General features: G+C 38.7%; 1 long non-coding RNA gene across 1 annotated transcript in view; it reads right to left on the bottom strand.

The window, feature by feature from the left end:
- Positions 1–14,149: 14,149 nt before the first annotated feature.
- Positions 14,150–18,235, bottom strand: part of LOC135224137 (uncharacterized) — a 47,588-nt gene continuing 43,502 nt past the window's right edge. Inside the window, exon 3 of the long non-coding RNA XR_010316639.1 lies at positions 14,150–14,562. This is a non-coding gene — a long non-coding RNA (uncharacterized LOC135224137). The remainder of the gene's footprint in view (positions 14,563–18,235) is intronic.

The following is an 18,235-nucleotide window of genomic DNA, read 5'->3' as shown; positions in this document are numbered from 1 at the left end:
CTCTCTCTATATATATATATATATATATATATATATATATATATATATATATATATATTGGGGTGTTGCCTTGCAATTGTTTGACTAACAAGGCACCCCGTTGGTTATTTCTGACATGAGATAATATTCGCAATGTATCGGTTTGTATACATCACATCTTAGACAAGTATCATGTCTGTGATGATATTTCTTCTAAGTTTCCATCTATCGTAGGTAGGTTTGAAGTCGTTGAAACACAGAGTACAAAAATAAGATATATTCTTCTATCTTACATCGTGGAGAGATACCAGAAGGTTTTGATAGGTCTTCAAGCGAAGAGTTCTAGTTGAAGTCTGATATACAATTCTGTTGCGAGTGCATTAGTCGAGTGACATATTCCGCAATGTTATGCAAACACACGAGTATACGGATCTAGGTCATGTGACGTAGGCATAGGCCAACACAAGAACGTCAACATGTATTTTGCCAATGGGGCATCGGTTGGCGTTACCTTTTAAACTGATGATCCAAGTGTATTCAAATGAAGATGTGATACAACGCCAAGTCAATGCAATGTCATCTATTCACTAATTAATATTTAGGAATATTGCAAGATCCTACTAGACTACAGTAGTCATCATATTACACAACAACATGTTTGCTTCTCAGAATGACGTGATACATTCTATTTCATATGTAATTATTACATAATGCTTGGTCCGCTATATGAAAACAAACATTAGATTATAGTTATACAGAAAGTTTGACTTGCACTTGACTTGTAACAGTGTGATTGATTTTTAAAATATAGATGCAAAGCTGTGACAAACATATAACTTCCATTAGAGTGACTAAGAAATGATATACAATTGGTTATATGTAGAAAATCTGATATAGAAAATACTTATAAGTAAAAAAAAATTCATGGTGTACACAAATACAGATTCACGTATGAGGTATAAGACATATGCATATGATATTAATAGTAAATAATAATGATCACGTGATATATAATGATACAGTTATATACTTCTAGTCATGAGGATAAATATACTACAGAAAATACTAATGTACTTCTGATAATTGCATGACCTAAAGATTACATGATAAATATCATATATTAACCGAAATTAGTGGTACCAAAATGTGATAAGATACAAGGTAACAGATTGATTATAGGCTACCAGATTTATTTATACATATATATATATATATATATATATATATATATATATATATATATATATATATATATATATATATATATAATTGATTCAATAAATATGATCAATATATGTGCACTTGATGCAAATGATTAACATAAATGACTAATCTAAGTGATTAATCCTTAGGTGCACTTTATATAAATTCCTAGTATGTACACGCACAAATATATATTGATTCATTGTTTAACTTCTATATTCTTCAAATAAGCATGCTGATAGATATATAATGATTTTGATACTGATACAGATTCTGATTCTTTACTGATACTTTACATATGAATACATAGCCAAGGAGATTCCTACTACACATTTAACTAGCATTTCAAAAACTACTTTTCGTATTTTACACAGTTCCAGACAACCTCCTAGAGTCAAAAGAAATGGCCTATTTCAATGGTTCTAAAACAACAGAAAATTGTCTGGGCAGGGTCCGACGTCTGTGAGCATCCATACTTGTTCTCTGCATCCTATGCCATACAAATACGTTCACGATGATTCAAATCATCCCCAGCACAAGGGTCTGCGCCAGAAAAACGTAGAGGGTTTGAATAACCCTCTTTGGGTAGTAAGCGTGGGAAGTATGTTCCTCTGTAGTCAATTTCGACAGCTGCTGGACCACCTCCACATTAAAAGCGAAATTATGCTGGGATACGGTGACGGTCCAGGAAAATCCACGAAATAAGCCCGCTCACTTATGATGGTGCTTATTCGCTCCACTGCAGCTGTCCGCAGCGACGAACAGTCTTGAAGTTGTAGACGATCTGTCCGGGCATGCGACGTGAAACACTTTGACTGCGAAGCGTATCCAGGTTCCGTTATTCCAGCCTGTAAGCGAACTTATTCTAGTCAAAAGGTAAGGTAAATTCAGACAACGTTCAAGCATGTGAGGGAGAGAGCCGTTAAGGACTAGACCTTACCCAAATGAATTTGCTGATATATTATTGAATTCAAAACAGTCAGCTTACAAACTTTTTTAACCCATGGCATTAGAACAATGAGTGAACCGAACAAGGTCTCTGACGACTGTAAAAATATCCATATTAGAGGAAATTAATACGTATCCAAGAAAAAAGCAATTCGATTTTACCTGGTAGTAATCTACTATAGGCATGTAAGTTGGGGAAACGAGCTATTTTGTAAGATTGCCAGGCAACATAAGAATCGAAGGGAATATTAATCATGATCCTTGCAATTCTCTACGCTTACTAAATTAAGCTGCAATAAAAAAGACGATCTTGTGCCGCCTAACAAAGGTTCATATCTAAGTTCCTCTCGTGCATTCTCTAAGGTTAATGTTAAAACTTTAATAGGCAAGAAATGCAATGAAAGAACTCCCTTTGTAGCTAGTGTAATTTCTCCTATATAATTTTTGGATTTTTTTTTCAATAAAATGTGACATTTTCCCATGAATATGATCTACTTTTTGAATTGTAATATGCTAATGGGTATTACAAGTAATATTGATATCCATGATCTGATTTATATTACTATGAATGCTCGTTTACCAATGTCATAAGCTGATTTATTGACTCTAATTGCCTTGAAGTTCAGAGAAAATTAATTTATTTTGATGTTGTACAAATTCTATTCGCTTATTTTGTTCATTAATTTTAAGACAATTTGCAATTCCCACACCTAAACTTGCAACGGACCCAAAATTATTGAGCACCGCGGATAAGAACAGGTTACGTCTCTCTACTTTATCATGACCTACAGTCCACATAAGAAGTTCACGAGCTAAGCATTCCACTTCAGCTTCTTGTGTTTTTTTGGCAAAACATCAGAACAACAACCACAGCTACAGACAAAGTCTGTGCAAGCGGATTCTCTGGCTTAAAAGAAAAATGACGCTTGTGCAATTGATTCAATGATTCAGCAAACGCGATAAAGGCACTCCTAAGATTAATGGCATCACCACCTGGCAAGAAAACCGCTCGCAAGACACTTCAAGAATTACGTTACTCGCTGTAATAAATACGTCCTCAGTCCTTTCAATGATAGAGCCATATGTAACTGGATATTTTTTTTTTTTTTTTTTTTACTTACAAAATAAGATATATTCTTCTATCTTACATCGTGGAGAGATACAGAGAAGGTTTTGATAGGTTTTCAAGCGAAGATTGCTAGTTGAAGTCTGATATACTATTCTGTTGCGAGTACATTAGTCGAGTGACATATTCCGCAATGTTATACAAACACACGAGTATACGGATCTACTATGAGATTCAGGGCCTCTGTAACACGGTTTTTTGGACTTTGCTCCTTGTCAAAACATCGGATGTAGCTGAAAGTTGACATATGTATATTTTACAACCACACACAAATTTTGTCAGCATTATCAATAACCTAAACCCGATGTTTTAATTTTTAATAGAGTTAAAAATTATCTAGCCGACGCCATGGCCATGATTACGGATGCAAGAGTCGAAAAACATTCATTACTTAAGCAAAGTAAACACCTTTTAACGAAATGTTGCCCCGCCCATCCACTAGACAGAAACTCATTCTCCTTGTTCCATCGGCTCTGAAACCCGAAGACTTTATGAATGGCGGAACGATACATAGATGTAGGTGGGGTATCTGTGCTAGCGTAGTAATACTACTGTAGCAGTAGTGCCGCAACATTATATGCGTAATATACATGAATTAAACGTTTAGGCCAACTGCTGGGATCCTTGAGGATCATTTAGCACTTCTTACAACTACTCGAGAAATTAGTTTTTATAGCCAGAAGTTGAATTTTGTAATCCAACAATGCCCATGGTAGCCTTCAAGTGTTATCCTGAATTATAACGAGGCCAAAGTAGGTGGAGCCTCATGAAGTTATTCTGACTATAATACTGGTGAAGGTTTAAAGCAAAATACGGTACCGGTATTTTTTTTCAGTAAATAGGTAGATAGCCAATAAATAAAATTGCTTGACATTGGTATAGCAGTTATCAAATCAAGCTTATCTACTATGTTTTTGAAAATTACAAACTATTCCCTACATCTTGTCAATCTGATTGTGACCTATAAAGTAGACTGTAATTTCTTAGGAAACTTATTTTGGGAGTTAGACTTATAATCGAAGTGTTTTTTGTATTTATTACCATATTTTGTTGGTTTGTTCATTATGACAATTATCAGTGGAGAGGTTTCAGAGTTCATAAAGGTGTGCTGCTTTGCTTGTATTTAAATTTGTTTGTCATTGTTGCCAGAGGTATAGCCTTCGTTACGTATAGCCAATCATCCATCGAGAAAGAGGGAAGAAATGCTGTCATAAGTTACGTAACGAGTGCGTTCGAAACCTTTTCTCTGAGTAAGTTGGCCCGTCCTCAAAAAAAAAAAAATGTCACTTTTACATTATAAGTACCAAATTTATTCAACCTACGTAATGCAGAATACAGTCAAAATTTATGTGTACATAATTGCGTATTCTGAATAAGGCGTTATATTTATGAATGCATAGATAAAAAGTTATTGCGAAAAAACCGTGTTACAGAGGCCCTGAATCTCATAGTAGGTCATGTGACGTAGGCTTAGGCCAACACAAGAACGTCAACATGTATTTTGCCAATGGGGCATCGGTTGGCGTTACCTTTTAAACTGATGATCCAAGTGTATTCAAATGAAGATGTGATACAACGCCAAGTCAATGCAATGTCATCTATTCACTAATTAATATTTAGGAATATTGCAAGATCCTACTAGACTACAGTAGTCATCATATTACACACAACATGTTGCTTCTCATAGAATGGAATGACATGATACAATCTATTTCATATGTAATTATATATATATATATAGTATATATATATATATATATATATATATATATATGTATATCTGTCTATATATATATATATATATATATATATATATATATATATATATATATATTGTAGGAAGCCCACAAAAATTCGGAAAAAATTGAAAGTTGAAAGTTGAATTTTTGTGGGCTTCCTACAACATATTAGAACACGGATACAGTGTTTAACTTTGCTATATATATATATCTATATATATATATATATATATATATATATATATATATATATATATAGACAGATATATATACATATATATATATATATATATATATATATATATATATATATATATATATATATATATTATATATATATATATGATATGTTCTAATAATTATACATTGCCGGAATGCAACCGTTCAAACTCCAAATTTCAGCCTCCCAGCAAAGAAACTGGGTGAAACACGTCAAATCTGGGTCGTATACCGAAGTCTTTGATTTTCCACAAAAAGGAAAATGAACTGAAAGAATTATTTCTGCCTTGGAAAACCAACCACCTGGGGTTTAATTCTTGAGAATCGAGTTGCACTTCGCTTAGTGGTTCGTAGTGGATGTCAAAATCGCATCTGAGTCAACGAGGAAATTACAGAATCGTTTTTTTCTTTAGTATAGAAACTGACTGAAAATGAAATAAGAGCTTTTGATTGATGTAGGTACAGCTATTAAGTCTTAAGGATTTCCCTAAATGACATTGTTCGATAAGTCTATGGTCAAGATGGGTTTGAAATCTGGGTGTTTCAGGAAGGTGGGACAAATGTATCTTCTCTATACTTTCCAGTTTTCCTAAAAGATTTTACAGAGGCTGGAAATAAAATTCATATTGCACGGGGGTTGAAAGGGAGTCAAAGTTGCTGAGGGGTGAAAAAAAGTGTTTAGAGTGATAAAATCTGGGCTGCCAAGCCAAGCACTAGCACACTTTCGGTAATTTAGTACTTAGACAGTGAGGAGTGAATGGTTGTGGTCGGATGGCAAGACACAAGAGATCCAGAAAGTAAAGGTAGGTTTACATCTACGCACTTTCGTGTTGCGGGCTGTTACGGCGTGGGACCGCAAGAAACTTACAAAATTGACGCGGTGGGGAGAAAAATGACCGTTATTGGGCGGTGTGGGGCGGACCCGGGCGGCGGGTTACGGGCACCTCACAGCGTGTTTTCTTCTGGCAGTGCTAGCGGTAGTTGTTATGGAGTTGGCGCGGTGTTTTTATTGTCATTGTTTGCTATGCAAGCCACGCCCGGTGTTATGGTCGTTGTTGGTATGCCAGGCCACGCCCTGTGTTATGGTCGTTGTTGCTATGCCAGGCCACGCGCGGTGTTATGGTCATTGTTGCTATGCCAGGCCACGCTTTGTTACTTCGTGTAGCGGTGTGTTGCGGGTGGGTTGCGGTGTTGTTGCGGAGTGCGAGCACATCCGCACAAGTCACAACGTGCAAATTTGCACAATTGTTGCACATGCACCGTGCCACATCGTGCCACACCGTGCCAGATATGAACCTTGGGTATATATAGAGGTCTGCCAAGCACATCCTTCATTCCACGCCCAACTACATGGGGACTACGACCAACTACTACAAGAACTGAACAATGAGGACCGCAAAGGACACAAGAACTTTCTACGAGTCTACCCTGAATTGTTCGAGGAGATGGTCGAAAGGCTGACACCCCTGTTGAAGAAGAAGAACACGAAGATGCGGCGTGCACAAGAGGTGGGGACTCAAAGTTGGCAGTCACTCTCTGCCACCTGGCAAGTGGGAGCGACTATACAAGCCCTGCAATACAGCTTCAGTCTCCAAGAGTTCCATATGCCGATTTATCCAGTAGTCTGCCAAGACATTATCGACATATACAAACCAGAAGTGATGAAGTGCCCCAAGACACCAGAAGAATGGAATGACATAGCAAAATGATTAGCCTCCAAGTGGAACTACTTTCATTGTGTGGGAGCCCTGGATGGGAAGCACGTTGCAATCAAGAAACCCAAAGGTGGAGGATCATTGTATTTCAATTACAAGAAGTTCACAGCATCGTCCTCATGGCCCTCTCTCCAATACAAAGTACAAGTTCCTGTTCGTCGACGTCGGTGCAGAAGGAGGTGCTGGGATGGAGGAAACTGGCAGAGGTGCATCCTGGCCAGGGCCATCGCAAACAACCGAGCAGGACTCCCACAAGACAGAAATCTGCCCAACGACGACGATCCCATCCCCTTCCACATTGTCACTGACAATGCTTTCGCTCTCAATACATGGTTGATGAAGCCCTACTCCCACCAATCACAAGATCCCACAGAACAAATATACAGCTACAGATTATCTTGCGCTCGTCGTGTGGTGGAAACGCATTCGGCCTGCTGCAGATGAGATGGCGAGTCTTTGGGACGATGATGCAACAGGATGTACAGGTGTGCAAGAAGATAACTTTGTGCGCATGTGTCATGCACAACCTGGCACTGCAACGCTACCCACTTGCTTGCACCGACGTCGACTATGAGGACAACACCATAACGTCGTAGCAGGTACTTGGAAGGAGGAGTTGCTGAACCTCATGGAACGACTCATGGCAAGAAGGGGACGCAAACTACAAGCGTCGAGCGCGAAGGCCGTCATATGGAGGAGTTATGGAGTTTCATTTGACAACATCTGTGTGTGCATGTATGTGTGAGAGAGAGAGAGAGAGAGAGAGGGTATGATGCTTACTGTATGGCTTAACGACTGTATTGGCTGTTGGTGAGTTCTGGGATGTGTGCTGTTAGAGATCTGTGTTTTGAGTGAGAGTTTTTCCAGTGAGTCTTTGGTGAGAGCTGGTGATAGTCGGTGGTATCGGCAGCGATCTAGTGAAGGCAGTGAAATTCGTTTGAGTTGTGTGTTGCTGATTTGTTGTTGGTTATTTATTAAGTTTTGATGTTAATTGATTTAGAGCTGTGCTGTTGGATTTGTTGTGCTTGTGAGTTTTTGTTGAGTTATTGTGAGTTTGTTATGGTTGAGGGTTTGTTGTTGGAGCTGTTGTTGTTTCTTGGTGGGTTGTGAGTTGTTGAAGGTTGTTATTGGTGAGCTGTTGTGATTCCTTGGTGTTGTTAGTGGTGTGTGTGTTGCCTTTTTGTGTTGTTGTTTTGTGTGGGTTGTAGTCCTGGTTGTTGTGTTATTGGGTTGTGGTGTGGTTCTTGTTGTTGTTGTTGTTGTATTTCTGTGACCTTAACCAGCGGACGGCACAGGATAGCCCTAGATAGTTTTGGATTGGTAGTATCATGTGTTTTTGTTTTTTCGTTTTGCTTTTGTATAGTGTTGGTAGGTATATGTGTTTTGCTTTTTTGTTTTGTTTTTGTATAGGTGTTAGGTCAATTGTCCTGCTGTATTTGTTTGTTGTTAAGAAGAAAGTGTGACTCGAGGACGACCAGCTACTGACGAGTAGAGGACCCAAAGAACTCTGAATATAAAACGTAACAAAACAAATGTAAATAATTGTAAATAACATCAAGATATATTTCTCATTGTTTTATACTCCCATACTTTGGTATTATCCTAATAACAATAATAATACAATAAATAATATTGGTATGATGATTGGTACATATAAAAATTATGCTGGAAAAATAAATTTAAATGAAAGTTATAATAACATAATTCATAATAATGAGACAAATGAGAAGCAAATGATGGACATAACAAACATGAAATATAAGAAAAATGAACATAAAAAGCATAGAAAGTAGGAAATAAACTTGAAAAACATAGAATTTCAGAAAATAAACATGAAAAAACATAGAAAGTAAGAAAATAAACATGAGAAACAGAATATCAGAAAATATACATGAAAAACGTTAGAATATCAGAAAATAAACATGAAAACATAGAATATCAGAAAATAAACCATGAAAACATAGAAAGTAAGAAAATAAAAACATTAGAAATATAGATATCAGAAAATATACATGAAAACATAGTATATCAGAAAATATACATGGAAAAACACATAGAATATCAGAAAATAAACATGAAAAGCATAGAATGTAAGAAAATAAACATAAAAAGCATAGAATGTAAGAAAAGGAAAATAAAAAGCATAGAATGTAGAAACTGAAATTGGGGACTTGGTTTTTTCCATAACATATTCAACTGCAAATATCATATATTATCAACTGAGGCCAATATGTCTTTAGTATCTTACTGATTTTTCATTGTTCCCCTGTAAATAACTATGTCCAGTCAATGTTAATTACTGTTTCATTATCATATTTGTATGTGTTCATGTTCATTTGATCATGTTCTCAATATGATATTATTGTTCTTACCTTGTATGTTATTATATCATTTGATGGCCATATTTATCTAATGTTACATTTCATTTTATATTTAAGTTATTTTCCGAGTTGTATTCATTTCATAGGTCATATGTCATATTTCATGTTAAGATTTCCTGTTATATTTCTTCACGGTATTATTCTTTCTGGCCATGCTCTTTCATTATTCAATTGCATTTTATATTTCAAGTTATTTTCCGAGTTCTATTCATTTCATATTTCACATATATTTCATTTTATATTTCCTGTTATACTTCTTCGTGTTATTATTCTTTATGGCCATGCTTTTTCTTATTCAATCTCATTTCACCCAATCATATCATATATATTGTCATGACATACAAATTAAGCATCAATAAGGAAAATGTAAAATGGAAGTCACTATTTCAACATATTTATTACAAAAAGAAAAATTATTATTATGAAAATGCAAACTAATTCAATCTTACAAAAATAAGTAAAATACAATTTATTCTAAGAAATTAACATGTTTATTTACAAATTCACTCTATTGTTTCTGGGTCAATGTCCTCCTTATCACCTGGGGAGATGGACAAGTCGTAGGTGGGTGGATCCTCTGCGGCAGAAGGTTTTGGTGTCGAAATACTGGCGCCAGGGGTAGGGGCCGCAAGTCTGCCAAGAGACTGTTGACCAACGGCGACATCGAAGAAGTGGAAGGTCGAGGAGAAAAGTTCAGTGGTGTCGAACGTCCACTGGGAAGAATGTCAGTGTGCCTAGCCTTGGCGCCGGAGTTGTGTACCCATGATGAACTACCTGCTGCCTGCGGCTGAGCCATGCTGTTGAAGGTGCGGATCATAAAAAAACACAGATTGGGGGTTGAGACGTGAACCACTGGTGTGGTGATGCCCGAACCGTTGCAATGCAGAAGGTGTCAAAGTTCCAGGTTTCGTCTGCATCTCCTTATCAATTCGCAGGGGCGGGGCATCCAGTGGAACAACCGCCACGAGCCATGGCCTCTTTCGTGGCCGCATCCTCTTCCTCGGGCCCCTTCAAACTATGACAAATCTTGATGACTTGCTTGAAGAACTGTTTCTGGTATCTTCGAGGCCACGTACCCTCCCAAGCGCTGCAATCAAGTACTGCACAAACACGCGATGTCACGGTGCGTGTTGTCCTGCGCTTGTGGCATCAGTGTGTTAATGCTTGTCATAATCTGGGTCAGTTGAGTCTGCAGACCTTCTGTAGTCATCTGACATGTCGGCGGATAGCCGTCGGTCCTTTGGCAGGTTCGTCGCTCTCTTCTGCTTCAGCCACCCCTCCGCTGCATCAAAGAGCTGATAAGCCCGACATGTTGGTAGAGGAATCGTCTACATCGGTTCTGTGCGACGATAGAGGCAAGAACTGATCGCTGGCTACTGTGCTTTCGTGGGCGATGTGTCCTCCCAGGAATGCCCACGTGGTCATCACCTCCTCCTCCCGTGGTGTCCTGTTGCGTGCAGCCGACCCGCTCTTGTATTCTCACTTCTCGATCTTGCCAAAGTCCGTTCGGCGAGCCTCGAAGAACTTGCAGATCTGCTGGAAGCTGCATTCGATGAAACTTGCTGCCAGTTCACGCCAGAGTTCCTCCTTCCTCTTGGAATTCGACCATTGCCTGTCCCGCTTGTCGTACAAGGTAGGGTGGGCCTTGAATTCCACGCATGACTTCCTTGTCCTCTGGCGGGAATGGGTAGTCTTGAATGTCCTTCTTGCTGGGGCGGTATCGTTCTTTGGTTGCACGACGATACCACTCGGGCCTGCGATGTCCTGGGATTCCACAATGGATATGGTCAGCTCAACGTTCATCTCTTCCTCATGTTCCAAGGTCTCTGACCATGAGAAGGCTGCATTTCCTGGGTGTCCTGGCTGTCCTGGGTGTCCTGGGACTGCTTGGTAGGCCTGGGGGTGGTCTTCCATGGGGGCATCATGTCATGTGGCTGGGAAAACATCGCTGGGAAAATGTGGTGGGAAAATGTGGCTGGTGGAATATGGCTGGGTGAATGTCCCTGGGTGAGTACACGTGGGTGAACGTCGCTGGGTAGATGTTGCTTGGGTAGAAGTCGCTGGGTGAATGTTGCTGCCTAAATAGATGTTTGCTGGGTAGAAGTCACTGGGTGAACGTTGCTGAGTTAATGTCGCTGGGTGAACATCGCTGGGTAAACGTCGCTGGTTGAACGTCGCGGGTGTGAACGCCCCTGGGTCAGCGTGCATGGGTCGCATCATCCCTGGGTGAACGTCACTGGGCGAGAGAGGCTGGGTGAGCGTCGCTGGGCGAGAGAGCTGGGTGAGCGTCGCTGGGCGAGGAGAGCTGGGTGAGCGTCGCTGGGCGAGAGAGGCTGGGTCACAGAGCGGGTGGTCAGTCAGGCAGTCACAGCGTGAATGATGCCCCAGTGGTCAGTCAGGCCCCTTTTATCCTCCCCAGAATGCACGCCAACCTTCCATTCAATCGACCTACTGAGACGCCGTAACACGCCGCACGCCGCACGCCGCACGCCCCGCAGCATGTGTGCGGCATGCATTAATCATGTATGACGGCACCGTAGGGCACCACACGGCGCCGTGACATCAGGCCGTAACACTCCATTGCGGGTGGTACGACATGGTGCGGTGTGGCACGGAACCATGCGGGTTCTTACCTCTTTTGTTGCGAGGCCACGCCACACCGCATACGGCCTCGTGCGACTTAATCAACCCGCCAGACGCTGCTCAAAAATTTGAAATTATTTAAAATCCAGGCGGCGTCGCGCTGCTTTAACGGTCTTCGCCTGCCCCCGCCAGCGAGGTGGCACGCTTTTGGTGCGTTTATAGTGCGGTTTGTAACGATTTCTTGTGGTCCCACGCCATAACACCGCCCGCACCATGAAAGTGTGTAAGTGGTAACCAGTCTTAAGGGAGATGGAGAACAAGAATCTAAGGTGAAATTGGGACTGGAATATAGAATTTAGGCCAACGCCAGGCACTGGAACCTATGAGGCCATTCAGAGCTGAAACGGAAATTGACAGTGAAAGGATTGAAAGGTGTAGTAGGAGGAAAGCCTCGCAGTTGCACTAGGCAAACATTGATAGGAGTGGTTGGAAAGTAAGATGGAAGAAAGAGAATACAGTGAAAGGTACAGTGAAAGGAATGAAAGGCGTTGCAGCTAGGGGCCGAAGGTTCGCTGCAAAGATCCTTGGGTAATACCTACACTGGTGGAATTAAGAGAAAACCCCCATAGTTGCCCTACAAATCAATGCTAAAGCGGTTGGACAGCAAGAATGAGGAAAGGAAGCGAGGATAGAAATAAAAATAAGATGTAGTTAGTGGCCAATGGACGCTGAATCACCCTTTAGCAATGCTTACAGTGCACCACTTGAGATGCACTGACTGACACCCTCCAACCGGAAAGGTGAAAAGGGTATCCAACCGTTATGGGAACGAAAATGAAATTCGTGTTCACGACAAGGAGGAACGCAAGGGGAAACTCAAGCTTTCAGAGTATGACAAGTAATTCAGATTAACGAAGGATGAAAAGGCAATTGAAGGGTTAGACGAATAAGAAAAAAAAATCAGGCTTATAAAATAAGAATGAAACCTAAGGGTACAGATGCTGAATAAAAATTCAATCTTACGATAGCTGGAAGTGGAATTAAGTTTAATAAGAATTAAATCCAAGAAGTAAAAACGGATTTGTACTAGGCAGGGATGAAGTATAAAGGATTTGTACTAGGCAGGGATGAAGTATAAATGTTTTATATCGATGACAATTGAATCAGTATCACAGGGGATTTTAGCTTCATGGAAGGTTAATAAAAGTTTAAAGGCTAGAATTATTACATCCACCATTTAAAATAGGCTGATTTGCTCATGTCAAGCTAACATCCACTTGATTTTCCCACATTTTGAGATCTTCACTTTTAATATTTGTACTATGAATAACCTAGGTAAGCAAAAATATAGATTTAAAAGCAACACATCATTAGCAACTTGGATGCCTTTGACATAGGATGGTACTACATTACTAGAACCTAAATGGGACTTATCGTCAACTAACACTTTTATGGACTTATTTAATTAAGAGCAATTAAAAAAAATAGAGAGCAGATTTCAGAGAAAAAGAAACTAACTCGCTCTCTAACTCTTTCACTCTTTTCAACCTTCTCCTCTCTCTCTCTCTCTCTCGCTCTTCCTCTCTAACTCCCTCCCTCAAAAAAATAAAATACTCCCTCCCTCAAAAAAATAAAAACTCTCTCTCACTAACTAACACCCTAAAAAAAAAAAATCGAATCTTAGCCCTAAACTTATTCTTCACAGGCTGGAAGCACTCGAGGTTTGATTTTGTAATTCAGTTCCCAACCAAATTTGTTGGGAAGTTTATTCCATCAAAAGGGGCAAATCCATTTATATACCAGAGAAAGATTTAAAATTACCATTTTTAATGACATTTTATTTGACAGTCCTTTTACCGCCTAAATACTGGGCCAAGTATATTTACACACAGCTTAATTTTCGCCAGACTTTGTAGAACAAAATAAGAGGCAACGGTAACTTAAAAAAGTACTAATTTCTTACTGATCCCGTTATCATAATGAACTACAATGGAAGAAAAAACTTCCCAATGGTATATTGGGTGTATAACAATTTTACCGAAAAAGCAACTTTATCTGAATCGACTTTCTCTATAATAAAAATAGCTTTGGTTTCCGTTGGTCTCTTTCAGTCATCAGTTGCACTCTCGACATGAGAATGCCCTAAACAATTACAATCCTAGGATATCTTTATTTTTGGTTTGGTCAGCTACTTCTATGATTTCAGATAACGGCAGACTACTACGAATAGATTTTTATTACTTTGTCCAGATTAGAGAGCTGTATCCTTTATTTTGCCTCCGCTTAATTAAGGGATATATCTTATACAATTTCTTTATGGGCCAATAAAAAAACTTACAAGCATGTGAGAGGCAAGAATAAAACCTGATGGAACCAAGGCTAGAATAAAAATATTTCAAAGTTAACAAAATACTTGTATTTTGGGTCACGAAAGTTTATTGGTCCACAAGATGTCTGTAACTTTGCCCATGAAAAAAACTTTAATCTTCAAGGGAACGACCAAGCAACTCAAAAGCACCTTTTGGTGAAAGATCGATCTTCTCTTGAAGTTCAAAACTTAGTAGATTCACTCAAACACTACAATTCTCGAAGATTAAAGGTCAGGTCGGTTCGAAGCCTTTGTAAACCGTTGTACTGTGGTAACCTTTGGATTCGTCAGAACTACCAGCCTGAAACGGAGGAAAATGTGACAGATTGGGAACCATATAGCCAATAATTTCTCTTAATAAAATTGACTAAATATTAGTAGTGTTCATGAAGGTGAAAAAACCCTCTGGTCAAATGAAATCTAATTAGATATGATGAAAATATCATAAGTAGCAACGATACTATTTGGGCTGCTGTTATTACCAGATCCATTACCCAAGGTACTCGGTAAATCCAGATTATAAACTTTATTTAAAACAGTATTTCTGGTGTTGTAAAAGGAACACCAAACTTTAAGAACAAATCTCACGTTAAATGAATTAAAAACTTACTCTACCTATGAAACTCTTCAAGGTGGTAATTGGAACACTGACATTCAATGCAAGTTTATGCAATTTTTAATTTTGGGCAATTCATGTCAACAAAACCTGGTGGCCCCTTCGGAATTAAAGTTTTGAATCTAAAGAATGAATGTCAATATATAACTGAAGCCAAAGACTTTACTCCTGGATTTTAATTGCTGGTTTCTTGACGAATCCCACTGTGGACATGTATAGCGGGCCGTAGAGCCCACTATACATGCCACAGGGGGTACCTCCACCCCTTCAGGGGCGGCGCCCCTGAAGGGGTGGAGGTGAAGGAAGGGAACCTGGTGCGGAGTCTGAGAGCTGACACCGATGGACACTCTCGAAGCGCCGTGCCATGGAGGGCGTGAGTGCAATCTCGTCCTGACGCAAGAATCCACAAGAGTCAATCTTGAATGTGCAATTCCACGCTCAGCTTCCCCTGAAAAATGTCAAGTGTTAATATTGTTTGAGAACGTATACACGCCGATTGACATTAAATTTGTTCAAACGTATATATTTCTATGCGTAATAACCAGTATAATAAAACTATATACGCCTGATATAAAAATATTCATATTATAAAAATACATTTATAATGCAAAACGTTTTATGTTGAAACAGACCGTGCTTCGTTCAAATCAGAATGAGATTTCATCAAAATGACAAAAATTTGCATATAGGATTTAGTCTAAATTTGATTGCGATTACTTAAAAAGACAGAATTAGCCTTTAAAATCATGTGTCCATTTAGGTATTCTGAAACTAGTAACGGTATAAAGTTTCCCTCATCCCCATAAAATCACATAAGGTATATATGAATACAAAAGCATGAAAATGTTCTACCATCTTGCAATAAACTAGCTGACAATCCAGGTAAAACAAAAGTCAGGCAGTTTTATTATAGGGGTAATTAATTAAAACTTTCCAATATTAAATGAATTTTCGAAACCATTAAGAAACGCGGAACGTATAGCCACTTAGCCATCAGAATCGATGGAGATCATTCAGGAGAAAATTTGTAGCTTTTGCCCTCTGGACTATAAAATGAGTTATTGAGAGTCCTCAAAAATAACTTATTTTCCACAGAAGCGGTACTTCAAAACTAAACGTCGAGCCCAATAGATCCTGGAGAGGAAAGTAAATTTCAGTTTTTGCTTTATACCTAAATAATTGAGAAGTCGGTAAACTTATTTACAAAATCAGTAACAATCTTAATTTCAAAGCTCAACCAAAATTCTTTACAACCAAGTGCATATCTGCAGTGTCTATTTTCATACACCTTTAGTGTCATGAAATGCACAACAAAATAAAACAAAAGCTATTAACCATAATGCGTTCCATATATACTAAAAACAAATGAAACCAATGTAATGGCAAAGTACGTTGAAATATTATCGTTGACGCATGATCACTTTAGATTTACTAGAATATCCTTACCACTTTCCGGAGAAAACCAGGGAACCTCATCGAGGGAAACGCTGGCTGCTGATGCTGAACCGCCAACAACGGAAGACACGTCGAAATGATCTTGAACTGCCTCCTTAGGCAGTTAAGAAAAAAAAAATGAGCTTCATGAAAAATTCGGCGATCCCTTAAGAGGTCCAAGTTTCAACCCCAAGGAGACCGACAACCAGAAACAACCGATTCCTGTCTGCCAAGGAATAAGAAGTCTGGCTCGGGAAATGTCATTCCAGTGTGCCCCGTGGAAGAAATTTTGAATTTGGTTTCAAGAGCAAAATATTTGAATGCTTTGGAGATGGGAATGAAAATAATCGGCTTTGGTTATCGATTATACGTAGTTCACCTTTTGAAACTGCCTTTTGTTTAAGATACAGCTCAAATAAAATACACATTTTGTAATTTTTTATCTGTTTTCTAAAAGACAGTTTCATTGCTACAAAGAAAGCGGGATATTTAATTGGGACATTGCAATGACACACACACATATGCATACCCACAGACATGAACACACCACACACAACACACACACACACACACACACACACACACACACACACACACACACATATATATATATATATTATATATATATATATATATATATATATATATATATATATATATATATATGAAAAATAGAATATTATTCCAAGGGAGAACGGCTGGCTTAGTTGGAGCCTTCTTATCATTGAAAAACTATTTGAAAAATGTATGCAATATTTTACTTCTGTAGTGATTAACAAAAAAAAAACATCAAAGAATTTTTTTTTATTATCTCATAAAAAGGGAATTGATAAACTTGCATCAAAAGCATAATCTTAATCTTTACAAAAAGCGTCTTTGGCAAGAGAGCAGAATCAGTTATGAAATAATATCTATTTATTAACTGCGCATCCATATAAATATTCCACTCGTTCTGGAAAAAACAACCCTTCATCATCACAAGAAACGTTTTCATTTGAGAAGAAAGTCGACTGAACAAACATTTTCCCAAGGTCTGCTGAAAAATATCCCTTGGTCGTCACAAGAAACGTTTTGGCTCTGGAAGGAGTTCCAGTGAACTGAACGTTTTAACAAAAAACCCCGATTCCAAAATCTGCAGCGAGCAATTGAGAGACCACGAACGTTCAACGTTGAATCCGGGAGGGTGTGGTGGGTGGGGGGCGGGGTTGATGTGGACATAAAAAACCGCTTTCATGACATTGGCTGAAAAAGGTGATGTGGAAAGTGAAACCTCTTTCGTGACAGCGGCTGAAAAAGAATTGATTCACTCGATTGTGAAACCAAATTGCGGTTAGCTTCAGAGGTTGTGCGTGAGCGGGAGGCTTGGAATTAGTTCGCGCTTAATGGTGCTGCTGGAATCTAATTCACTATTTCATACTGTAAAGCAACTTGGAAAGGCGTCTGGCCTGGTAACCGAATTAAATGGAACACCTGAGCTGAACCGCTGGTTGTAATAGTATATTATCTCTTTAATACTTTCTTCTTTATATAATTCACGAAGAAAAAACATTTGCTAAAGAAAATTATTTATTACGACAAATCGATTTCGTTGTAGATCTCGTAATTGAAAAATTGAAAAAATATATAATTTGAAATTCATGGAACTGATATAAAAGACTGACTGAGGAATGTATGCTCGCTACTTATAAGTACCTCTTATAAAATATTGAGTGAATAATTTTAGTCACACTGCATAAGCCTAAGACTTTTGAAACTAAAATGTACGAGAAACAGATCACTTTGACGTCAAATGGCTATCTGCTTCTATGTGGCTAATAAAAAGAGCCATTGCTACCTACTGCTGCTCGTGATGAGGATGAATCGTTCAAGGCCTCTTCATAATGATGAAGAGTGAAAAAGTCCAGACCCCATCCACAGACTTATA

Source organism: Macrobrachium nipponense, chromosome 10 (assembly GCF_015104395.2).
Source record: "Macrobrachium nipponense isolate FS-2020 chromosome 10, ASM1510439v2, whole genome shotgun sequence".
Lineage (NCBI taxonomy): Eukaryota > Metazoa > Arthropoda > Malacostraca > Decapoda > Palaemonidae > Macrobrachium > Macrobrachium nipponense.
The sequence above is the reverse complement of the archived record's forward strand: the minus strand, read 5'-3'. Positions and strand labels throughout refer to the sequence as shown.